Here is an 18,458-nt window from a genome sequence, read left to right as displayed (position 1 = left end):
TGTTTAACACTAGCTGAAGTAGCTCAGTGGGGAGAGCGTTAGACTGAAGATCTAAAGGTCCCTGGTTCAATCCCGGGTTTTGGCATTGTAGGTTGATATCAATTATGTGGTGAGTCTTCTTTGCGATGCTTTTTTGGAACTGTACGTAATGTTTTTTATTAATTTTGTGTTCAACACTTGCTGAAGTAGCTCAGTGGGGAGAGCGTTAGACTGAAGATCTAAAGCTCCCTGGTTCAATCCCGGGTTTTGGCATTGCAGGTCTATATCAATTATGTTACGAAGTGGCGAGACTTTTTTACAAATTTTTTTTTTTGGAACTGTACGTAATTTTTTTTGTTAATTTTGTGTTTAACGCTTGCTGAAGTACCTCAGTGGGGAGAGCGTTAGACTGAAGATCTAAAGGTCCCTGGTTCAATCCCTGGTTTCGGCATTGCAGATCGATATCAATTATGTTACGAAGTGGCGAGACTTTTTTACGAATTTGTTTTGGAACTGTACGTAATGTTTTTTATTATTTTTGTGTTCAACACTTGCTGAAGTAGCTCAGTGGGGAGAGCGTTAGACTGAAGATCTAAAGGTCCCTGGTTCAATCCCGGGTTTCGCATTGCAGATCGATATCAATTATGTTACCAAGTGGCAAGACTTTTTTACGAATTTGTTTTGGAACTGTACGTAATTTTTTTTGTTAATTTTGTGTTTAACACTGGCTGAAATAGCTCAGTGGGGAGAGCGTGAGACAGAAGATCTAAAGGTCCCTGGTTCAATCCCGGGTTTCGGCATTGCAGAACGATATCAGCTATGTTACGAAGTGGTGAGACTTTTTTACGAATTTGTTTTGGAACTGTACGTAATGTTTTTTGTTAACTTTGTGTTTAACACTAGCTAAAGTAGCTCAGTGGGGAGAGCGTTAGACTGAAGATCTAAAGGTCCCTGGTTCAATCCCGGGTTTCGGCATTGTAGGTTGATATCAATTATGTGGCGAGTCTTCTTTGCGATGCTTTTTTGGAACTGTACGTAATGTTTTTTATTAATTTTGTGTTCAGCACTTGCTGAAGTAGCTCAGTGGGGAGAGCGTTAGACTGAAGATCTAAAGGTCCCTGGTTCAATCCCGGGTTTCGGCATTGCAGGTCCATATCAATTATGTTACGAAGTGGCGAGACTTTTTTACGAATTTTTTTTTTTGGAACTGTACGTAATTTTTTTTGTTAATTTTGTGTTTAACGCTTGCTGAAGTAGCTCAGTGGGGAGAGCGTTAGACTGAAGATCTAAAGGTCCCTGGTTCAATCCCTGGTTTCGGCATTGCAGATCGATATCGATGATGTTACGAAAGTGGCGAAACTTTTTTGCAATGTTTATTGGAACTGTAGGCAATGTTTTTTATTAATTTTGTGTTCAACACTTACTGAAGTAGCTCAGTGGGGAGAGCATTAGACTGAAGATCTAAAGGTCCCTGGTTCAATCCCGGGTTTCGGCATTGCAGATCGATATCAATTATGTGGCGAGACGTTTTTGCAATATGTTTATTGGAACTGTACGTAATTTTTTTTGTGAATTTTGTGTTCAACACTTGCTGAAATAGCTCAGTGGGGAGAGCGTTAGACTGAAGATCTAAAGGTCCCTGGTTCAAGCCCTGGTTTCGGCATTGCAGATCAATATCGATGATGTTACGAAAGTGGTGAGACTTTTTTGCAATATGTTTATTGGAACTGTACGTAATGTTTTTTATTAATTTTGTGTTCGACACTTGCTGAAGTAGCTCAGTGGGGAGAGCGTTAGACTGAAGATCTAAAGGTCCCTGGTTCAATCCCGAGTTTCGGCATTGCAGATCGATATCAATTATGTTACCAAGTGGCGAGACTTTTTTACGAATTTGTTTTGGAACTGTACGTAATGTTTTTTGTTAATTTTGTGTTTAACACTTGCTGAAGTAGCTCAGTGGGGAGAGCGTTAGACTGAAGATCGAAAGGTCCCTGGTTCAATCCCGGGTTTCGGCATTGTAGGTTGATATCAATTATGTGGCGAGTCTTCTTTGCGATGCTTTTTTGGAACTGTACGTAATGTTTTTTAATAATTTTGTATTCAACACTTGCTGAAGTAGCTCAGTGGGGAGAGCGTTAGACTGAAGATCTAAAGGTCCCTGGTTCAATCCCGGGTTTCGGCATTGCAGGTCTATATCAATTATGTTACGAAGTGGCGAGACTTTTTTACGAATATTTTTTTTTTGGAACTGTACGTAATTTTTTTTGTTAATTTTGTGTTTAGCACTTGCTGAAATAGCTCAGTGGGGAGAGCGTTAGACTGAAGATCTAAAGGTCCCTGGTTCAATCCCTGCTTTCGGCATTGCAGATCGATATCGATGATGTTACGAAAGTGGCGAAACTTTTTTGCAATGTTTATTGGAAGTGTAGGTAATGTTTTTTATTAATTTTGTGTTCAACACTTGCGGAAGTAGCTCAGTTGGGAGAGCGTTAGACTGAAGATCTAAAGGTCCCTGGTTCAATCCCGGGTTTCGGCATTGCAGATCGATATCGATGATGTTACGAAAGTGGCGAAACTTTTTTGCAATGTTTATTGGAACTGTAGGTAATGTTTTTTATTAATTTTGTGTTCAACACTTGCTGAAGTAGCTCAGTTGGGAGAGCGTTAGACTGAAGATCTAAAGATCCCGGGTTTCGGCATTGCAGGTCGATATCAATTATGTTACGAAAGTGGCGAGACTTTTTTGCAATATGTTTATTGGAACTGTACGTAATTATTTTTGTGAAGTTTGTGTTTAACACTGGCTGAAGTAGTTCAGTGGGGAGAGCGTGAGACAGAAGATCTAAAGGTCCCTGGTTCAATCCCGGGTTTCGGCATTGCAGAACGATATCAGCTATGTTACGAAGTGGCGAGCTTTTTTACGAATTTGTTTTGGAACTGTACGTAATTATTTTTGTGAATTTTGTGTTTAACACTTGCTGAAATAGCTCAGTGGGGAGAGCGTGAGACAGAAGATCTAAAGGTCCCTGGTTCAATCCCGGGTTTCGGCATTGCAGAACGATATCAGCGATGTTACGAAGTGGTGTGACTTTTTTACGAATTTGTTTTGGAACTGTACGTAATGTTTTTTGTTAATTTTGTGTTTAACGCTTGCTGAAGTAGCTCAGTGGGGAGAGCGTTAGACTGAAGATCTAAAGGTCCCTGGTTCAATCCCGGGTTTCGGCATTGCAGGTCTATATCTATTATGTGGCGAGACTTTGTTACGAATTTGTTTTGGAACTGTACGTAATTTTTTTTGTTAATTTTGTGTTTAGCACTGGCTGAAATAGCTCAGTGGGGAGAGCGTTAGACTGAAGATCTAAAGGTCCCTGGTTCAATCCCGGTTTTCGGCATTGTAGGTTGATATCAACTATGTGGCGAGTCTTCTTTGCGATGCTTTTTTGGAACTGTACGTAATGTTTTTTATTAATTTTGTGTTCAACACTTGCTGAAGTAGCTCAGTGGGGAGAGCGTTAGACTGAAGATCTAAAGGTCCCTGGTTCAATCCCGGGTTTCGGCATTGTAGGTTGATATCAACTATGTGGCGAGACGTTTTTGCAATACGTTTATTGGAACTGTACGTAATTATTTTTGTGAAGTTTGTGTTTAGCACTTGCTGAAATAGCTCAGTGGGGAGAGCGTGAGACAGAAGATCTAAAGGTCCCTGGTTCAATCCCGGGTTTCGGCATTGCAGAACGATATCAGCTATGTTACGAAGTGGCGAGACTTTTTTACGAATTTGTTTTGGAACTGTACGTAATGTTTTTTGTTAATTTTGTGTTTAACACTTGCTGAAGTAGCTCAGTGGGGAGAGTGTTAGACTGAAGATCTAAAGGTCCCTGGTTCAATCCCTGGTTTCGGCATTGCAGATCGATATCGATGATGTTACGAAAGTGGCGAAACTTTTTTGCAATGTTTATTGGAACTGTAGGTAATGTTTTTTATTAATTTTGTGTTCAACACTTGCTGAAGTAGCTCAGTTGGGAGAGCGTTAGACGGAAGATCTAAAGATCCCGGGTTTCGGCATTGCAGATCGATATCAATTATGTTACGAAAGTGGCGAGACTTTTTTGCAATAAGTTTATTGGAACTGTACGTAATTTTCTTTGTTAATTTTGTGTTTAACACTGGCTGAAGTAGTTCAGTGGGGAGAGCGTGAGACAGAAGATCTAAAGGTCCCTGGTTCAATCCCGGGTTTCGGCATTGTAGGTTGATATCAATTATGTTACGAAAGTGGCGAGACTTTTTTGCAATATGTTTATTGGAACTGTACGTAATTATTTTTGTGAATTTTGTGTTTAACACTTGCTGAAATAGCTCAGTGGGGAGAGCGTGAGACAGAAGATCTAAAGGTCCCTGGTTCAATCCCGGGTTTCGGCATTGCAGAACGATATCAGCGATGTTACGAAGTGGCGTGACTTTTTTACGAATTTGTTTTGGAACTGTACGTAATTTTTTTTGTTAATTTTGTGTTTAGCACTGGCTGAAATAGCTCAGTGGGGAGAGCGTTAGACTGAAGATCTAAAGGTCCCTGGTTCAATCCCGGTTTTCGGCATTGTAGGTTGATATCAACTATGTGGCGAGTCTTCTTTGCGATGCTTTTTTGGAACTGTACGTAATGTTTTTTATTAATTTTGTGTTCAACACTTGCTGAAGTAGCTCAGTGGGGAGAGCGTTAGACTGAAGATCTAAAGGTCCCTGGTTCAATCCCGGGTTTCGGCATTGCAGGTCTATATCTATTATGTGGCGAGACTTTGTTACGAATTTGTTTTGGAACTGTACGTAATTTTTTTTGTTAATTTTGTGTTTAGCACTGGCTGAAATAGCTCAGTGGGGAGAGCGTTAGACTGAAGATCTAAAGGTCCCTGGTTCAATCCCTGGTTTCGGCATTGCAGATCGATATAGATGATGTTACGAAAGAGGCGAAATTTTTTTGCAATGTTTATTGGAAGTGTAGGTAATGTTTTTTATTAATTTTGTGTTCAACACTTGCGGAAGTAGCTCAGTTGGGAGAGCGTTAGACTGAAGATCTAAAGGTCCCTGGTTCAATCCCGGGTTTCGGCATTGCAGGTCTATATCTATTATGTTACGAAGTGGCGAGACTTTGTTACGAATTTGTTTTGGAACTGAACGTAATTTTTTTTGTTAATTTTGTGTTTAACACTGGCTGAAATAGCTCAGTGGGGAGAGCGTTAGACTGAAGATCTAAAGGTCCCTGGTTCAATCCCGGGTTTCGGCATTGTAGGTTGATATCAATTATGTTACGAAAGTGGCGAGACTTTTTTGCAATATGTTTATTGGAACTGTACGTAATTATTTTTGTGAATTTTGTGTTTAACACTGGCTGAAATAGCTCAGTGGGGAGAGCGTTAGACTGAAGATCTAAAGGTCCCTGGTTCAATCCCGGGTTTCGGCATTGTAGGTTGATATCAATTATGTTACGAAAGTGGCGAGACTTTTTTGCAATATGTTTATTGGAACTGTACGTAATTATTTTTGTGAATTTTGTGTTTAACACTTGCTGAAGTAGCTCAGTGGGGAGAGCGTGAGACAGAAGATCTAAAGGTCCCTGGTTCAATCCCGGGTTTCGGCATTGCAGAACGATATCAGCGATGTTACGAAGTGGCGTGACTTTTTTACGAATTTGTTTTGGAACTGTACGTAATGTTTTTTATTAATTTTGTGTTTAACGCTTGCTGAAGTAGCTCAGTGGGGAGAGCGTTAGACTGAAGATCTAAAGTTCCCTGGTTCAATCCCTGGTTTCGGCATTGCAGATCGATATAGATGATGTTACGAAAGTGGCGAAACTTTTTTGCAATGTTTATTGGAAGTGTAGGTAATGTTTTTTATTAATTTTGTGTTCAACACTTGCGGAAGTAGCTCAGTTGGGAGAGCGTTAGACTGAAGATCTAAAGGTCCCTGGTTCAATCCCGGGTTTCGGCATTGCAGGACTATATCTATTATGTTACGAAGTGGCGAGACTTTGTTACGAATTTGTTTTGGAACTGAACGTAATTTTTTTTGTTAATTTTGTGTTTAACACTGGCTGAAATAGCTCAGTGGGGAGAGCGTTAGACTGAAGATCTAAAGGTCCCTGGTTCAATCCCGGGTTTCGGCATTGTAGGTTGATATCAATTATGTTACGAAAGTGGCGAGACTTTTTTGCAATATGTTTATTGGAACTGTACGTAATTATTTTTGTGAATTTTGGGTTTAACACTTGCTGAAATAGCTCAGTGGGGAGAGCGTGAGACAGAAGATCTAAAGGTCCCTGGTTCAATCCCGGGTTTCGGCATTGCAGAACGATATCAGCGATGTTACGAAGTGGCGTGACTTTTTTACGAATTTGTTTTGGAACTGTACGTAATGTTTTTTGTTAATTTTGTGTTTAACGCTTGCTGAAGTAGCTCAGTGGGGAGAGCGTTAGACTGAAGATCTAAAGGTCCCTGGTTCAATCCCGGGTTTCGGCATTGCAGGTCTATATCTATTATGTGGCGAGACTTTGTTACAAATTTGTTTTGGAACTGTACGTAATTTTTTTTTTTTAATTTTGTGTTCAACACTTGCTGAAGTAGCTCAGTGGGGAGAGCGTTAGACTGAAGATCTAAAGGTCCCTGGTTCAATCCCGGGTTTCGGCATTGCAGGTTGATATCAATTATGTGGCGAGTCTTCATTGCGATGCTTTTTTGGAACTGTATGTAATGTTTTTTATTAATTTTGTGTTCAACACTTGCTGAAGTAGCTCAGTGGGGAGAGCGTCAGACTGAAGATCTAAAGGTCCCTGGTTCAATCCCGGGTTTCAGCATTGCAGGTCTATATCAATTATGTTGCGAAGTGGCGAGACTTTTTTACGAATTTTTTTTTTTTGGAACTGTACGTAATGTTTTTTGTTAATTTTGTGTTTAACGCTTGCTGAAGTAGCTCAGTGGGGAGAGCGTTAGACTGAAGATCTAAAGATCCCTGGTTTCGGCATTGCAGATCGATATCGATGATGTTACGAAAGTGGCGAAACTTTTTTGCAATGTTTATAGGAACTGTAGGTAATGTTTTTTATTAATTTTGTGTTCAACACTTGCTGAAGTAGCTCAGTTGGGAGAGCGTTAGACTGAAGATCTAAAGATCCCGGGTTTCGGCATTGCAGAACGATATCAATTATGTGGCGAGACGTTTTTGCAATATGTTTATTGGAACTGTACGTAATTTTTTTTGTGAATTTTGTGTTCAACACTTGCTGAAATAGCTCAGTGGGGAGAGCGTTAGACTGAAGATCTGAAGGTCCCTGGTTCAATCCCGGGTTTCGGCATTGCAGATCGATATCAATTATGTTACGAAAGTGGCGAGACTTTTTTGCAATAAGTTTATTGGAACTGTACGTAATTTTCTTTGTTAATTTTGTGTTTAACACTTGCTGAAATAGCTCAGTGGGGAGAGCGTGAGACAGAAGATCTAAAGGTCCCTGGTTCAATCCCGGGTTTCGGCATTGCAGAACGATATCAGCGATGTTACGAAGTGGCGTGACTTTTTTACGAATTTGTTTTGGAACTGTACGTAATGTTTTTTGTTAATTTTGTGTTTAACGCTTGCTGAAGTAGCTCAGTGGGGAGAGCGTTAGACTGAAGATCTAAAGGTCCCTGGTTCAATCCCGGGTTTCGGCATTGCAGGTTGATATCAATTATGTGGCGAGTCTTCTTTGCGATGCTTTTTTGGAACTGTATGTAATGTTTTTTATTAATTTTGTGTTCAACACTTGCTGAAGTAGCTCAGTGGGGAGAGCGTTAGACTGAAGATCTAAAGGTCCCTGGTTCAATCCCGGGTTTCGGCATTGCAGGTTGATATCAATTATGTGGCGAGTCTTCTTTGCGATGCTTTTTTGGAACTGTATGTAATGTTTTTTATTAATTTTGTGTTCAACACTTGCTGAAGTAGCTCAGTGGGGAGAGCGTTAGACTGAAGATCTAAAGGTCCCTGGTTCAATCCCGGGTTTCGGCATTGCAGGTCTATATCAATTATGTTACGAAGTGGCGAGACTTTTTTACGAATATTTTTTTTTTGGAACTGTACGTAATTTTTTTTGTTAATTTTGTGTTTAGCACTTGCTGAAATAGCTCAGTGGGGAGAGCGTTAGACTGAAGATCTAAAGTTCCCTGGTTCAATCCCTGGTTTCGGCATTGCAGATCGATATCGATGATGTTACGAAAGTGGCGAAACTTTTTTGCAATGTTTATTGGAAGTGTAGGTAATGTTTTTTATTAATTTTGTGTTCAACACTTGCGGAAGTAGCTCAGTTGGGAGAGCGTTAGACTGAAGATCTAAAGGTCCCTGGTTCAATCCCGGGTTTCGGCATTGCAGATCGATATCGATGATGTTACGAAAGTGGCGAAACTTTTTTGCAATGTTTATTGGAACTGTAGGTAATGTTTTTTATTAATTTTGTGTTCAACACTTGCTGAAGTAGCTCAGTTGGGAGAGCGTTAGACTGAAGATCTAAAGATCCCGGGTTTCGGCATTGCAGGTCGATATCAATTATGTTACGAAAGTGGCGAGACTTTTTTGCAATATGTTTATTGGAACTGTACGTAATTATTTTTGTGAAGTTTGTGTTTAACACTGGCTGAAGTAGTTCAGTGGGGAGAGCGTGAGACAGAAGATCTAAAGGTCCCTGGTTCAATCCCGGGTTTCGGCATTGCAGAACGATATCAGCTATGTTACGAAGTGGCGAGGCTTTTTTACGAATTTGTTTTGGAACTGTACGTAATTATTTTTGTGAATTTTGTGTTCAACACTTGCTGAAATAGCTCAGTGGGGAGAGCGTGAGACAGAAGATCTAAAGGTCCCTGGTTCAATCCCTGGTTTCGGCATTGCAGGTCTATATCAATTATGTTACGAAGTGGCGAGACTTTTTTACGAATTTGTTTTGGAACTGTACGTAATTTTTTATTTTAATTTTGTGTTGAGCACCTGCTGAAATAGCTCAGTGGGGAGAGCGTTAGACTGAAGATCTAAAGGTCCCTGGTTCAATTTTGGGTTTCGGCATTGTAGGTCGATATCAATGCATAAACAAGTGGCCAGCTGTTTGGCAACCCGTTATAAAACTGTACGCTTATTTTCCGATTAATATTTTATGACCCGTGCCGAAATAGCTCAGTAGGGAGTTAGACTGAAGATCTTGAGGTCCCTGGTTCAATCCGGAGTTTTGGCAGTGCTGGCCGATATCAATATGTCACCAAGTGGTGAGCTTTTTTGCAACACGTTTTTTAACTGTAAGTTTATTTTTTCATTAATATCAATATACCCATGCCGAAAGGTCAATATCAATGCGCAAAGAAGTGGCCAGCTATTTTTCAAGCTGTTACATAACTGTACGTTTATGTTTTTGATTAATATATGATCTTTTAGTTTCAGACTGAAGATTTAAAGGTTCCTGGTTCAAGCCTGGGTTTTGGCATTGCAGGCTGATATCAATGCGTAAAGAGATGGATAGCTGTTCTGTAACTCTGTCTCATGATAAAAACAAAGTATGGAAAAGTCACAGACATATCATATCGGGCTGAAAGTCTAAACAAAGCTAGTAGATTTTCTGTGGAAATATTAAATAGATTAGGATTTTGAAATGAAACAACATGGCTGCCAGCATTCCTCCTTCACGTGCCCCCGGGATTCCTGGCGGAAACTGAACTGACTTCCCACTTGTTAGCATCCAGCAACAGCGCCCTCATATAAAATTCATTTCAAATGGTCATTCAAGTCAAATCCGCACAAACATACCATTAAAAATGCATAACTCAAAGCATCGGATGAGCCGAGTGGACAGTGTGAGATTTATGCCGTCATTGACCCGCCATGTTTTCGCTGGCTTCTCAAGAGAACCTGCCACCGGCTGTACGCCAAATACTTTAAAATTTAAAGAGGTGATTGAGAAACGATCCAGAGAGGACCAAAACACATCGCTCGTGTGACAATGAGAGGCCATCTTTTCTTCTCTTCCTCTCGGCACCGCCCCATCGATCCTGTGAAGCTGGAACACTTTCCGTCAGCTATTTCAAAGAGAACTGTGAGAAAATGAGAAAAACATTCTCGGTAAAATCCCTAAAGAACTTCCCACATAGAGTTTGGATAAAAGAAATCCCTGCCTCAGCTTCCTGCAGATAGACCATTGATAAACAGACGTGCAAATGTCCGACTAGCTTTATTCTCCACCGTAGTTGAGGTACTGAAATGTTCATCTTTTGATGGTCATGTGAACAGCTTTGCGGGATGAATCAGGCTCAGGGACGGCAGCCTGATGCCAGCTGAACATCAGTTTCCTCCCAACGTCCTCAAGAGGATTCAGGCTTTGACCTCACTCCGCAAGAACAGGATCACAGCGCTCTATTGTTTTTGACTAGCACTCTCTCCGGGATAAAGAGAAAACATTTCTAAAAGCCACGATGCTGACACAAGTTTCAATGCCGGAAACAAGTCCCACACTCTCACAGCAGCTCTTGGATTTGTCCACACCTGCAACTAAACTGATAAAATACTCGTGTGTACCTCCAGAGTGTCTCGTAAATGTTTTGTATTGACCTTAACGCATTTGCTGACTGCGAAGAGAAACAGGAAGGCATTTCTCCTGAGGTCCAGGGATGAATGTCTGTGGCAGGCAGCGAGGATCAGCGTCTGGTTCACCTTTACAGTGCTGCAGGACTCGAATCAAAATCTCTCTTCCACAGGATTGATTGGATCCTCTTCCCTCCCGGGGCTGGTGCGAAGCGCTTTTCATGGAAGATCACAGGTGCTTATGAACAAAATGGGAATTTTCTTTGTCCATTATTCCATGTTACAGCATTACCAGATCTTATCGTGAGCCCTGCGCCTCATTCCTGAGGTTTTAGATGTTAATGAAAGATGCTTTGCCTCTGGCCGCTGGGGGCTAAACCAACAAGCCCGGGATTCCAGTTGGCATTTGTCAGGGAAAGGCTGAGCTGAGGTCAGTCGCACAGTGGATCGAGATGACGTGCAAAATATATATTTTGATAAAGTAACTATTGCTATAAATTTCTGGAAACAGGTGAGTTCCATTTATGATGAAGTTAACATGAACGTTGAATACGAGATCTGGTCAAGCTGCGTTCCGGGGACCACAAGTGGCCCTTTTCCTGCGTGTATGTGGCCCTCTATGTGAGTCAATAAAACACGTCATGTAGAAATGTGTTGAAATATTTTATCACTTTCTTTGCTTGTGTATATTTTCTTGCCTACAGCAATGACAAGTGATGTGTCCTAGTGACTGGGTAGATGAGGTATCACGAAACAGTCTTGCGGGGTTGATGAAACAGTGTCCTAATTTTCAGAGGCCACAAGATGGCGCTCTTGCTTTAGAAACGATGTGAGATTTCATTGTCCAAACGTTTTACAGCAGACGGTGCCATCTCAAGACACTGTTTCATGAAACCTCATTGACCGTACAATACTGTGTCATGAAACCTCCTTTACCCATCACTACATCATTTTAAGAAGCAACAACTGTGATCAACTGCTGACTTAATAAAGTGAACAATTTACATATCAAGTCTAGATAGAGGCTAGATTATGTGCGACACTGTTGTACCACAATATGGGTGGGGGATGCCTTATATTTCAATTGTGTTTCAGCAACCGAAGTGATCCACACTGAAACTGAAGAATGTGAAGCCAAGCAACAAGCTGCAGTATATTGACCCAATGCCACAAGTTTCCTCACCAGAAAGGCCCTGTTGAACCCCAGGATTGCACCAGTGACCTTTAGATCTTCAGTCTAACGTTCTCCCTGACCCACTTCCAGAGAGTATTTGATCTTTCTGGCCCACTTTGTCATTGTTTTCCACACTCTGATATAATATCTTTGTTTCTTCTGCCTTTTTGAACTCAGCAGCTTTGACACTCAAGAAAAGCCATGTGTTTTAACTATCGCTGCCTCATTCATGTGAAATATTTCCAGAATGGGGGCCCACACCCTGCGTCTTCTGTCATTGGTGTGACGTCTCCATCTATACCCTTGTGTGACCATGCATTTATGGTGCTTCGAATAGTTTTGAACTGTCTGATAAATAAATTTTCTTTGGTATTTGGGTCACTGCAACATAGTCGTCAGGATTTGGTCTCTGCAAATGAATGAGTCACCCGGTGTAACAAGTCAGCTGAGGTTATTGAGGAATTCTTAAAGCAGCATTCCATATGAGGTTTTGTAGACAAGGTAAAATGGGAGGGGACCAAGTCCAATTCTAGACGTGGAACATCTCTGTTTCGGTTCAGGCATCACTTCAGATTTCACAATGTGCTGGTGAAAAAATGGTTTGGCAAGTGTCTGGATTTACCAAGGAACAATGAGTATCCTATGACTCAATCCTGTGATTGATGAGCGAATTTGTCCTGAAAACTGGCTCTGAAAATCGTGAACATAGAACATGTTCAGTGTCTATGATCAAAAATCTGTGTGTGTGTGAGGAGAGACGGTCACTTCCGACTTGAATTGTGACATAGAATGGGTTGGAGTCAAGTAAGAAGTGAGAAACAATGGGCGACTTCAACTTCTGTTCAGTGAATAGCAGTTGTGGTATTCATTTTTCTTTTGGGATTTTTCCATTTAAAAAGACCCCAACACCTCCATCACTCACATCCTCATCCATGTTGTGTTTTCCGTCCGTTTCTTCTTCGGGACAGAATCTAAATGTGTGTGGTGTGCTGTGATGACACCATCACTGTGCACCACAGACAAAACAATTTTCCGGTGGGTTCTGTGATGTAAACATTCTCTTAAGATTGAGAAAATCCTCATGGATGTACCCCACTGTAAGTGAAGGGACTGACTGAAATGCGTAGACTGATAATATCTTCCATTACTGGAGCACTGTCTATGCCCCCAAACCAAGCTCAGACAATATGTGTTGACAATATGCAATTTTAGCCACTTAAGATCATTAAAAGCAGATCATATTGGATGTCACGTCTGGAGCGGGAAAGAGAAAGCGAGAAAGAAGTAGAGAAGAGATTTGTTTGTCAGTCTTCCAGCCCACTCGATCTCCTTAGCCCTGTGAAAAGAAAAGGGGGGAGCGGGCCTTGGGTCAGCTTTCTGTAAATCTGCCGATGAAATGTTGACAAAACAGGCAATTTTCTGTAATTTCGCCGCAGCCATCTTTCAGCGGCTTACTCACTCAGAAAGCCCTCATTTGGAGAAGCAGCACACTGGGACCTTTGACATCTATCTGGTCCCCGGCTCCGTTGGCCTGACGGAGGGACGTAGCAGTTGTGCCTTTAAGATCAGGTGCGCGCCGTTTAAGAAGGAAGCTTCATAAGGGGCGCCTTTGTCTCCGGGACTGGCTCTCTCGGGCCTCAGTAAAGGATAAGAAATGTAGCTAATAGCTCAGGAGTGGCCTAATCATCAGCTGCTCCAATATCAGCGGAGATGACAGACTTATCAATAACAAAGGCCCAGCTGAAGCCTCGGCCGCTCTGTCATTTTGATCTTTGCTCCACTAATCACAGCTTTCATTTGAGCTAAGCACCGGGCAGCACACCTCTCCTTCTCTTCATGCTGTGCCAGAGATCGCTCATCTTTACAAGCCACTCCGTATTCCCTCAACCCCAGGCCACCATTTCCGCAAATTGGCTTAATTTCTCCGGCAAATATATGACACATCGGAGGGCTCATTACCCTCACAGTACTTACTGGTTCCGCCTGTTTTTAGAGTGAGGGCTGGAGCCCAGCTGACTTTAAAATGAAAGGAAGATGTGTCACTGGGCGGCGACCGAGAGAGTCATTTAAATGTTCGCGAGAGTAACACAAGACAGGCCAATAAAATAGAAATTGGTCGTTTCCAATGACAATTATGATTGTCATTAGCTCTTCAGTTCTATTTTGTAATTGCCTCTATTAAATATGCCGAGATTATTTTCATTTTTTTTCCTCATTGGCGTGCTGTTGCGCAACAGTGTATTGGTAAAATCACACACAACAAAAACACTCTGATGTTATAAAATCCTCAAGAGGACAGAATCACTGAAAGAATTTGTATATAGATTCACTAAAAAGAAAATTTGCGGCCGGATTGGCTGAATGCCGAATAATGCTGAGTACCAGATTGTCGGTTGTTGTTTTTTTTGTTTTACTATTTATGAAAAAATCCATAGTCTAGACTGACGAATAGTATTCATCCACTGATGATGACACAGTTCAAACAGTCAGACAAACTTTTTAATGTTCCAGAAGTGGTTTCTAAGCATTTTTTCCCCGTCAACAGGCCGACCGGCTCCAAATTATGAAAAAACCTAGAAACCTACCCAGAAAGCTCGGTGAACACAGCATAACTTTCCATGAAAGTCAACAATTAAGGAGAAGGACTTGACTAGTGCTGAAACCCGGGATTGAACCAGGGACCTTTAGATCTTCAGTCTAACGCTCTCCCCACTGAGCTATTTCAGCAAGTGACAAACACAAAATTAAAAAAAAACATTACGTACAGTTACAAAAAACATCGCAAAAAGAGTCTCGCCACTTCGTAACATAATTGATATCGATCTGCAATGCCGAAACCCAGGATTGAACCAGGGACCATTAGATCTTCAGTCCAACGCTCTCCCCACTGAGCTACTTCAGCAAGTGACAGACACAAAATTAACAAAAAAAAATTACGTACAATTGCAAAAAAATCTTGCCACTTCGTAAGATAAATGATATCATCCTACAATGCCGACACCCGGGATTGAACCAGGGACCTTTAGATCTTCAGTCTAACGCTCTCCCCACTGAGCTACTTCAGCACATCAGTGTGCTGCAAAAATGGCATAAAATGTTGTAACTCTAACCTTGTTTATGTTCAACGTTTAAAATCTTTAAAAAGTGTAAGCCTTCGCCTCCCAACTGTCACAAATGAAACCCTCACCTAACATTCATCACCTTCGTAACATACCATCTTACGAGGTATATATACATATATATATATATATACATTCACTTGAATATATATAAGTGTATATTATATATATTTTCCTGTGCATAATAATCAGCATGTTAGACTAGATCATATTTTTCAGCATGATTTAACACATAAAGCTACATTCTTCTGTTCATTCTTGCATGGAAAAAAAGAGGCTCTCCTGCATCAAGGAGAAACCTGAGAGGCCCGAAAAGGAGCTGCTGCACCTGGACGAGCTGGCTCTTTCATTTACAGTCACGGTGAAGATCAGGCACTGACTGTGTCAGACACCTGCGACTGGGAAATATGCTCTCCATCACTGAGCTATGGACTGCTCCTTGCCAAAAACACTGGGGGACCATTGTTCTCCCCAGACCCTACAGCCAAGGTATTTCTTGGACTCTTGGCACACAAAGAAGACAATGTTTGACTCATGTTGAGTTTAAAGTTTGCGCTGCTCATTCAACATTACCAACAAACAAAAAGGTGTTTGAGAGGAAGAGCGTTTAAGAGCGTCATTAAAAAGGGAGATAAAGTTTTGAGGTTGGACCCAGTGAACCCAGATAATTCCTTGTTGTGTGCTGAGTCTACTTCTCATAAAAAAGTATAGATACTTACAATGGTGTGAGGTGTGGAGCATAAACACATATATGTATTATTAAAAGAAATGTTCATTCCTTTATACCTATTCTTGGTTAGTTACAGGTCGAGCGAAGAAGGAACACCCTGGAAAGGCTGCCACTCCACTAAGAAACAATTGTTTTCATGAATATATTTATATTTATTAAATTAAATTCTGCTTCTTTATCTGAATCACAGTGAGGAATAGCAAGTTTTGAAGACTGTTGAGAGCTGTAATATGGGGCAGTATTTTAGAAATGGAGGTACTATTCATTGACATATAATAACGCAGTGCTAATCTCTACCAAACATTCATCTGGTTTATTAAAATAATGACCAGAAAAATGCTACAAAAGAACAGTGAAGCCTCTATTTCTCTCAGGTTGATACATGATACGAGCTATTTTAACAAATCATACGCTCCCTGCCTCTATACAGCCTCATACAGAGGCAGGGGTTTTTCAGGGATTTTTGCAATGTCATCTGGGATTAGAACGGAGCAGCAGATCAGAGCCCCGGGGCCACACCACCTGGAGCACCTATACCATCCCTGCAGTCGCCCCGCTCAACATCATCCCCATTAATGCAGCGCCAAATCATTCCCGCCCAGGCAAATGACACTGCGCGAACAAAGGAGCAATTGAGCACAGATTTCACGTTCGACAGAAAAGCCTTTGGTTGGGATTTGTTTGAAATGTTATCAATACCGTGATCATTCCTGCGGATCCACACAACAAATCTCTAAGCACCAAAGCTCGGCTGCGGGGTAAGAAGAAGAAAAAAAAGTTAAGAAAACGACGGCGGGGAATAGAGGAGCGACTTGTTCCTGCGCGGAGCATGTGCAGTGACAAAGCAATTCCTTTCTGCGCGCCCATCGTCCACCTGCACGCTGATTAGGTCAGATATTCACCTGAAATGCCAAGCTGCCACTCAAGCTGAAGGAAACACACAAAGCAGTCATTGATTCATCCGCGCTGCAAAGTTTTACTGATAAAGTGACCACAACACTGGACAGCTGAGTTCAGAAACCAGACAGCCACTCATGTTCACAACTATTAACTCAAAATTATAGGCATGAAGAGACGACTGAAGACTGCAGAAACAACTGAACCTTATCGAGTGTCTATATTTTCATTCCATCATGAAATGGGTCGTCTTTTATGGATCAAGGCACAGGAACTAAACTGATGTGTGTTGTCAGCACTATTTATCAACACAATACATCATAAATTAAAAAGTAATTTAGTTGGAAGAGTTGGAAGTTTGAAGATGAGCAAGCAGAAATTTAAATATGATATAAGGAAATAATGTGATTTTGCAGGAAATATTGACATATAAAGAGGAAATTTTGAATATTACTTTGGGAGCGATGAGTGCTTTTAAGGAGAAGTGCAGTGGTGCAGTTTAATTGAGGCTTAGACCGAAACTAAGTATCTTCTGTATGGAGTAAGTACATGTACTCAAGTACAGTATTTTACAAATGTTTTATGGGAGTCTGTACCTCACTATATTTGATAGCTAAACATTGCAGCTTTTACTCATGTGGCCTCTACGCTGTTTATTTCAATTCACCTCAGCAAAGACCTGAGGTGAGACTTATAGATTAAATATTCAAGCAATATCATGGTTGACGTCACTCTAAACTCAAATTTTGGATGAGTAATATTAAACTGTTTGAGGATATTTCTGGTTACATTTTTTCAAGCTGAGTATTTTTCCTATTAAGCACAACAATGCTTTTTTTCTCAACTTGTGAAAATGACAGAAAGTGGAGCACTTTTCGACCAGGAGCATCTTTTCTTTGACTCAAAGGTCAGGAGCAAGTTGCCAGTTCAATGCAATACATACTGATTCACTGTACAGTAATACAATACATATCTTAGGCAACAAAGTCAAAAGATAGATTGAATAAAGATGGGGATTAACAAAACAAATGCAATATTAAATATATTAAGACACAGTTTTATCCAGCAGTCCAACATCCTAAATGTGCCGAAATAGCTCAGTTGGGAGAGCGTTAGACTGAAGATCTAAAGGTCCCTGGTTCAATCCCGGGTTTCGGCATTGGCCGCCCCTTTTGATGTGTCATTTGAATTTTACGTATGGCATTTTTTGCAGATATGCTGAATTATCCTATAGAAGGGACAGTGTTAGACTGAAGATCGAGAGGTCACTGGTTCAATCCTGAACACTATGTATGTCTTTAGCCTGAGAGAAGGCAAACAAAAAGTCACAAGCAAGTCAGTAGCCAGGACGTGTGTAACATTTCGACTAAATGTGTTTATATATTCAAAGGAAAAAAACACATTTATACATGATTGGTTTTATTTTTTCACTCAGAGGACCCTATAAATAGTGGCATAGGGCCACATTTGGCGCCCAAGCCGCACATTGCCCATGTCTGCTTTAAAATGCAATTCCATCTGTTGCCTGCAAGGGACACCCTCTGTCCATGTTAACTCTTCGATACTGGGGGTTTATTTAGTTGTTGTTTTTTATTGTATTGTATTGCTATTGCAACACAACCATTTAAAGCATAACTAGGATTTTTTTAAATGACTCTGAAGACTTATTTGAAAAAAAAAAAATCTAAAAAAAATGTTCAACTCAAACAAGTACAAAAACAATGCATCATTTCTTTTACAGACCGATTTTACTTGCTTCATCTTTGAGTATAATTTATCAATTTGACGGTCTGCAACAGTATTTTTTTTTTAACTGATATTAAAGGAACACATGTTGTCGCTGTAATGTTTGTCAGGTTTACATTTCTTAAACCAGGCATTTCAAAGTCTCTGACCTACAGTAGGTGTATCTAACCCGATAATATCGTGTGGAAAAGCCGAGTTCTTAAAAAAGTACTAAGGTTGGGGTCTTTACAAACTTGGT

The 18,458-nt window shown here is 40.8% G+C and overlaps 31 non-coding genes across 31 annotated transcripts; 29 read left to right on the top strand and 2 right to left on the bottom strand.

Annotated features, from left to right (window-relative positions):
- Positions 1-12: 12 nt before the first annotated feature.
- On the top strand, positions 13-85 carry trnaf-gaa (transfer RNA phenylalanine (anticodon GAA)). Its single transcript has one exon. It is a non-coding gene; the product is annotated as a tRNA-Phe (tRNA).
- Positions 86-881: 796 nt separating this feature from the next.
- On the top strand, positions 882-954 carry trnaf-gaa (transfer RNA phenylalanine (anticodon GAA)). Its single transcript has one exon. It is a non-coding gene; the product is annotated as a tRNA-Phe (tRNA).
- A 94-nt stretch (positions 955-1,048) lies between these two features.
- On the top strand, positions 1,049-1,121 carry trnaf-gaa (transfer RNA phenylalanine (anticodon GAA)). The gene has a single exon. It is a non-coding gene; the product is annotated as a tRNA-Phe (tRNA).
- A 105-nt stretch (positions 1,122-1,226) lies between these two features.
- On the top strand, positions 1,227-1,299 carry trnaf-gaa (transfer RNA phenylalanine (anticodon GAA)). Its single transcript has one exon. It is a non-coding gene; the product is annotated as a tRNA-Phe (tRNA).
- Positions 1,300-1,401: 102 nt separating this feature from the next.
- Positions 1,402-1,474, top strand: trnaf-gaa (transfer RNA phenylalanine (anticodon GAA)). Its single transcript has one exon. It is a non-coding gene; the product is annotated as a tRNA-Phe (tRNA).
- Positions 1,475-1,569: 95 nt separating this feature from the next.
- trnaf-gaa (transfer RNA phenylalanine (anticodon GAA)) lies at positions 1,570-1,642 on the top strand. The gene has a single exon. It is a non-coding gene; the product is annotated as a tRNA-Phe (tRNA).
- A 446-nt stretch (positions 1,643-2,088) lies between these two features.
- trnaf-gaa (transfer RNA phenylalanine (anticodon GAA)) lies at positions 2,089-2,161 on the top strand. The gene has a single exon. It is a non-coding gene; the product is annotated as a tRNA-Phe (tRNA).
- A 281-nt stretch (positions 2,162-2,442) lies between these two features.
- Positions 2,443-2,515, top strand: trnaf-gaa (transfer RNA phenylalanine (anticodon GAA)). The gene has a single exon. It is a non-coding gene; the product is annotated as a tRNA-Phe (tRNA).
- Positions 2,516-3,131: 616 nt separating this feature from the next.
- Positions 3,132-3,204, top strand: trnaf-gaa (transfer RNA phenylalanine (anticodon GAA)). The gene has a single exon. It is a non-coding gene; the product is annotated as a tRNA-Phe (tRNA).
- A 94-nt stretch (positions 3,205-3,298) lies between these two features.
- Positions 3,299-3,371, top strand: trnaf-gaa (transfer RNA phenylalanine (anticodon GAA)). The gene has a single exon. It is a non-coding gene; the product is annotated as a tRNA-Phe (tRNA).
- A 94-nt stretch (positions 3,372-3,465) lies between these two features.
- trnaf-gaa (transfer RNA phenylalanine (anticodon GAA)) lies at positions 3,466-3,538 on the top strand. The gene has a single exon. It is a non-coding gene; the product is annotated as a tRNA-Phe (tRNA).
- Positions 3,539-3,808: 270 nt separating this feature from the next.
- trnaf-gaa (transfer RNA phenylalanine (anticodon GAA)) lies at positions 3,809-3,881 on the top strand. Its single transcript has one exon. It is a non-coding gene; the product is annotated as a tRNA-Phe (tRNA).
- Positions 3,882-4,500: 619 nt separating this feature from the next.
- Positions 4,501-4,573, top strand: trnaf-gaa (transfer RNA phenylalanine (anticodon GAA)). The gene has a single exon. It is a non-coding gene; the product is annotated as a tRNA-Phe (tRNA).
- Positions 4,574-4,667: 94 nt separating this feature from the next.
- On the top strand, positions 4,668-4,740 carry trnaf-gaa (transfer RNA phenylalanine (anticodon GAA)). The gene has a single exon. It is a non-coding gene; the product is annotated as a tRNA-Phe (tRNA).
- A 94-nt stretch (positions 4,741-4,834) lies between these two features.
- On the top strand, positions 4,835-4,907 carry trnaf-gaa (transfer RNA phenylalanine (anticodon GAA)). Its single transcript has one exon. It is a non-coding gene; the product is annotated as a tRNA-Phe (tRNA).
- Positions 4,908-5,009: 102 nt separating this feature from the next.
- Positions 5,010-5,082, top strand: trnaf-gaa (transfer RNA phenylalanine (anticodon GAA)). Its single transcript has one exon. It is a non-coding gene; the product is annotated as a tRNA-Phe (tRNA).
- Positions 5,083-5,184: 102 nt separating this feature from the next.
- Positions 5,185-5,257, top strand: trnaf-gaa (transfer RNA phenylalanine (anticodon GAA)). Its single transcript has one exon. It is a non-coding gene; the product is annotated as a tRNA-Phe (tRNA).
- A 104-nt stretch (positions 5,258-5,361) lies between these two features.
- trnaf-gaa (transfer RNA phenylalanine (anticodon GAA)) lies at positions 5,362-5,434 on the top strand. The gene has a single exon. It is a non-coding gene; the product is annotated as a tRNA-Phe (tRNA).
- A 454-nt stretch (positions 5,435-5,888) lies between these two features.
- On the top strand, positions 5,889-5,961 carry trnaf-gaa (transfer RNA phenylalanine (anticodon GAA)). Its single transcript has one exon. It is a non-coding gene; the product is annotated as a tRNA-Phe (tRNA).
- A 102-nt stretch (positions 5,962-6,063) lies between these two features.
- trnaf-gaa (transfer RNA phenylalanine (anticodon GAA)) lies at positions 6,064-6,136 on the top strand. The gene has a single exon. It is a non-coding gene; the product is annotated as a tRNA-Phe (tRNA).
- Positions 6,137-6,415: 279 nt separating this feature from the next.
- trnaf-gaa (transfer RNA phenylalanine (anticodon GAA)) lies at positions 6,416-6,488 on the top strand. The gene has a single exon. It is a non-coding gene; the product is annotated as a tRNA-Phe (tRNA).
- A 95-nt stretch (positions 6,489-6,583) lies between these two features.
- trnaf-gaa (transfer RNA phenylalanine (anticodon GAA)) lies at positions 6,584-6,656 on the top strand. The gene has a single exon. It is a non-coding gene; the product is annotated as a tRNA-Phe (tRNA).
- A 94-nt stretch (positions 6,657-6,750) lies between these two features.
- Positions 6,751-6,823, top strand: trnaf-gaa (transfer RNA phenylalanine (anticodon GAA)). The gene has a single exon. It is a non-coding gene; the product is annotated as a tRNA-Phe (tRNA).
- Positions 6,824-7,248: 425 nt separating this feature from the next.
- Positions 7,249-7,321, top strand: trnaf-gaa (transfer RNA phenylalanine (anticodon GAA)). The gene has a single exon. It is a non-coding gene; the product is annotated as a tRNA-Phe (tRNA).
- Positions 7,322-7,600: 279 nt separating this feature from the next.
- On the top strand, positions 7,601-7,673 carry trnaf-gaa (transfer RNA phenylalanine (anticodon GAA)). The gene has a single exon. It is a non-coding gene; the product is annotated as a tRNA-Phe (tRNA).
- Positions 7,674-7,767: 94 nt separating this feature from the next.
- Positions 7,768-7,840, top strand: trnaf-gaa (transfer RNA phenylalanine (anticodon GAA)). Its single transcript has one exon. It is a non-coding gene; the product is annotated as a tRNA-Phe (tRNA).
- A 94-nt stretch (positions 7,841-7,934) lies between these two features.
- trnaf-gaa (transfer RNA phenylalanine (anticodon GAA)) lies at positions 7,935-8,007 on the top strand. Its single transcript has one exon. It is a non-coding gene; the product is annotated as a tRNA-Phe (tRNA).
- Positions 8,008-8,288: 281 nt separating this feature from the next.
- trnaf-gaa (transfer RNA phenylalanine (anticodon GAA)) lies at positions 8,289-8,361 on the top strand. Its single transcript has one exon. It is a non-coding gene; the product is annotated as a tRNA-Phe (tRNA).
- A 6,021-nt stretch (positions 8,362-14,382) lies between these two features.
- On the bottom strand, positions 14,383-14,455 carry trnaf-gaa (transfer RNA phenylalanine (anticodon GAA)). Its single transcript has one exon. It is a non-coding gene; the product is annotated as a tRNA-Phe (tRNA).
- Positions 14,456-14,720: 265 nt separating this feature from the next.
- Positions 14,721-14,793, bottom strand: trnaf-gaa (transfer RNA phenylalanine (anticodon GAA)). Its single transcript has one exon. It is a non-coding gene; the product is annotated as a tRNA-Phe (tRNA).
- Positions 14,794-17,560: 2,767 nt separating this feature from the next.
- On the top strand, positions 17,561-17,633 carry trnaf-gaa (transfer RNA phenylalanine (anticodon GAA)). The gene has a single exon. It is a non-coding gene; the product is annotated as a tRNA-Phe (tRNA).
- The last annotated feature ends 825 nt before the right edge of the window (positions 17,634-18,458 follow it).

The sequence above is a fragment of the Synchiropus splendidus genome, chromosome 7 (assembly GCF_027744825.2).
Source record: "Synchiropus splendidus isolate RoL2022-P1 chromosome 7, RoL_Sspl_1.0, whole genome shotgun sequence".
In the NCBI taxonomy this organism is placed as follows: Eukaryota; Metazoa; Chordata; class Actinopteri; order Syngnathiformes; family Callionymidae; genus Synchiropus; species Synchiropus splendidus.
Note: the sequence above shows the minus strand (reverse complement) of the source record. Positions and strands in the feature narration are given on the sequence as shown.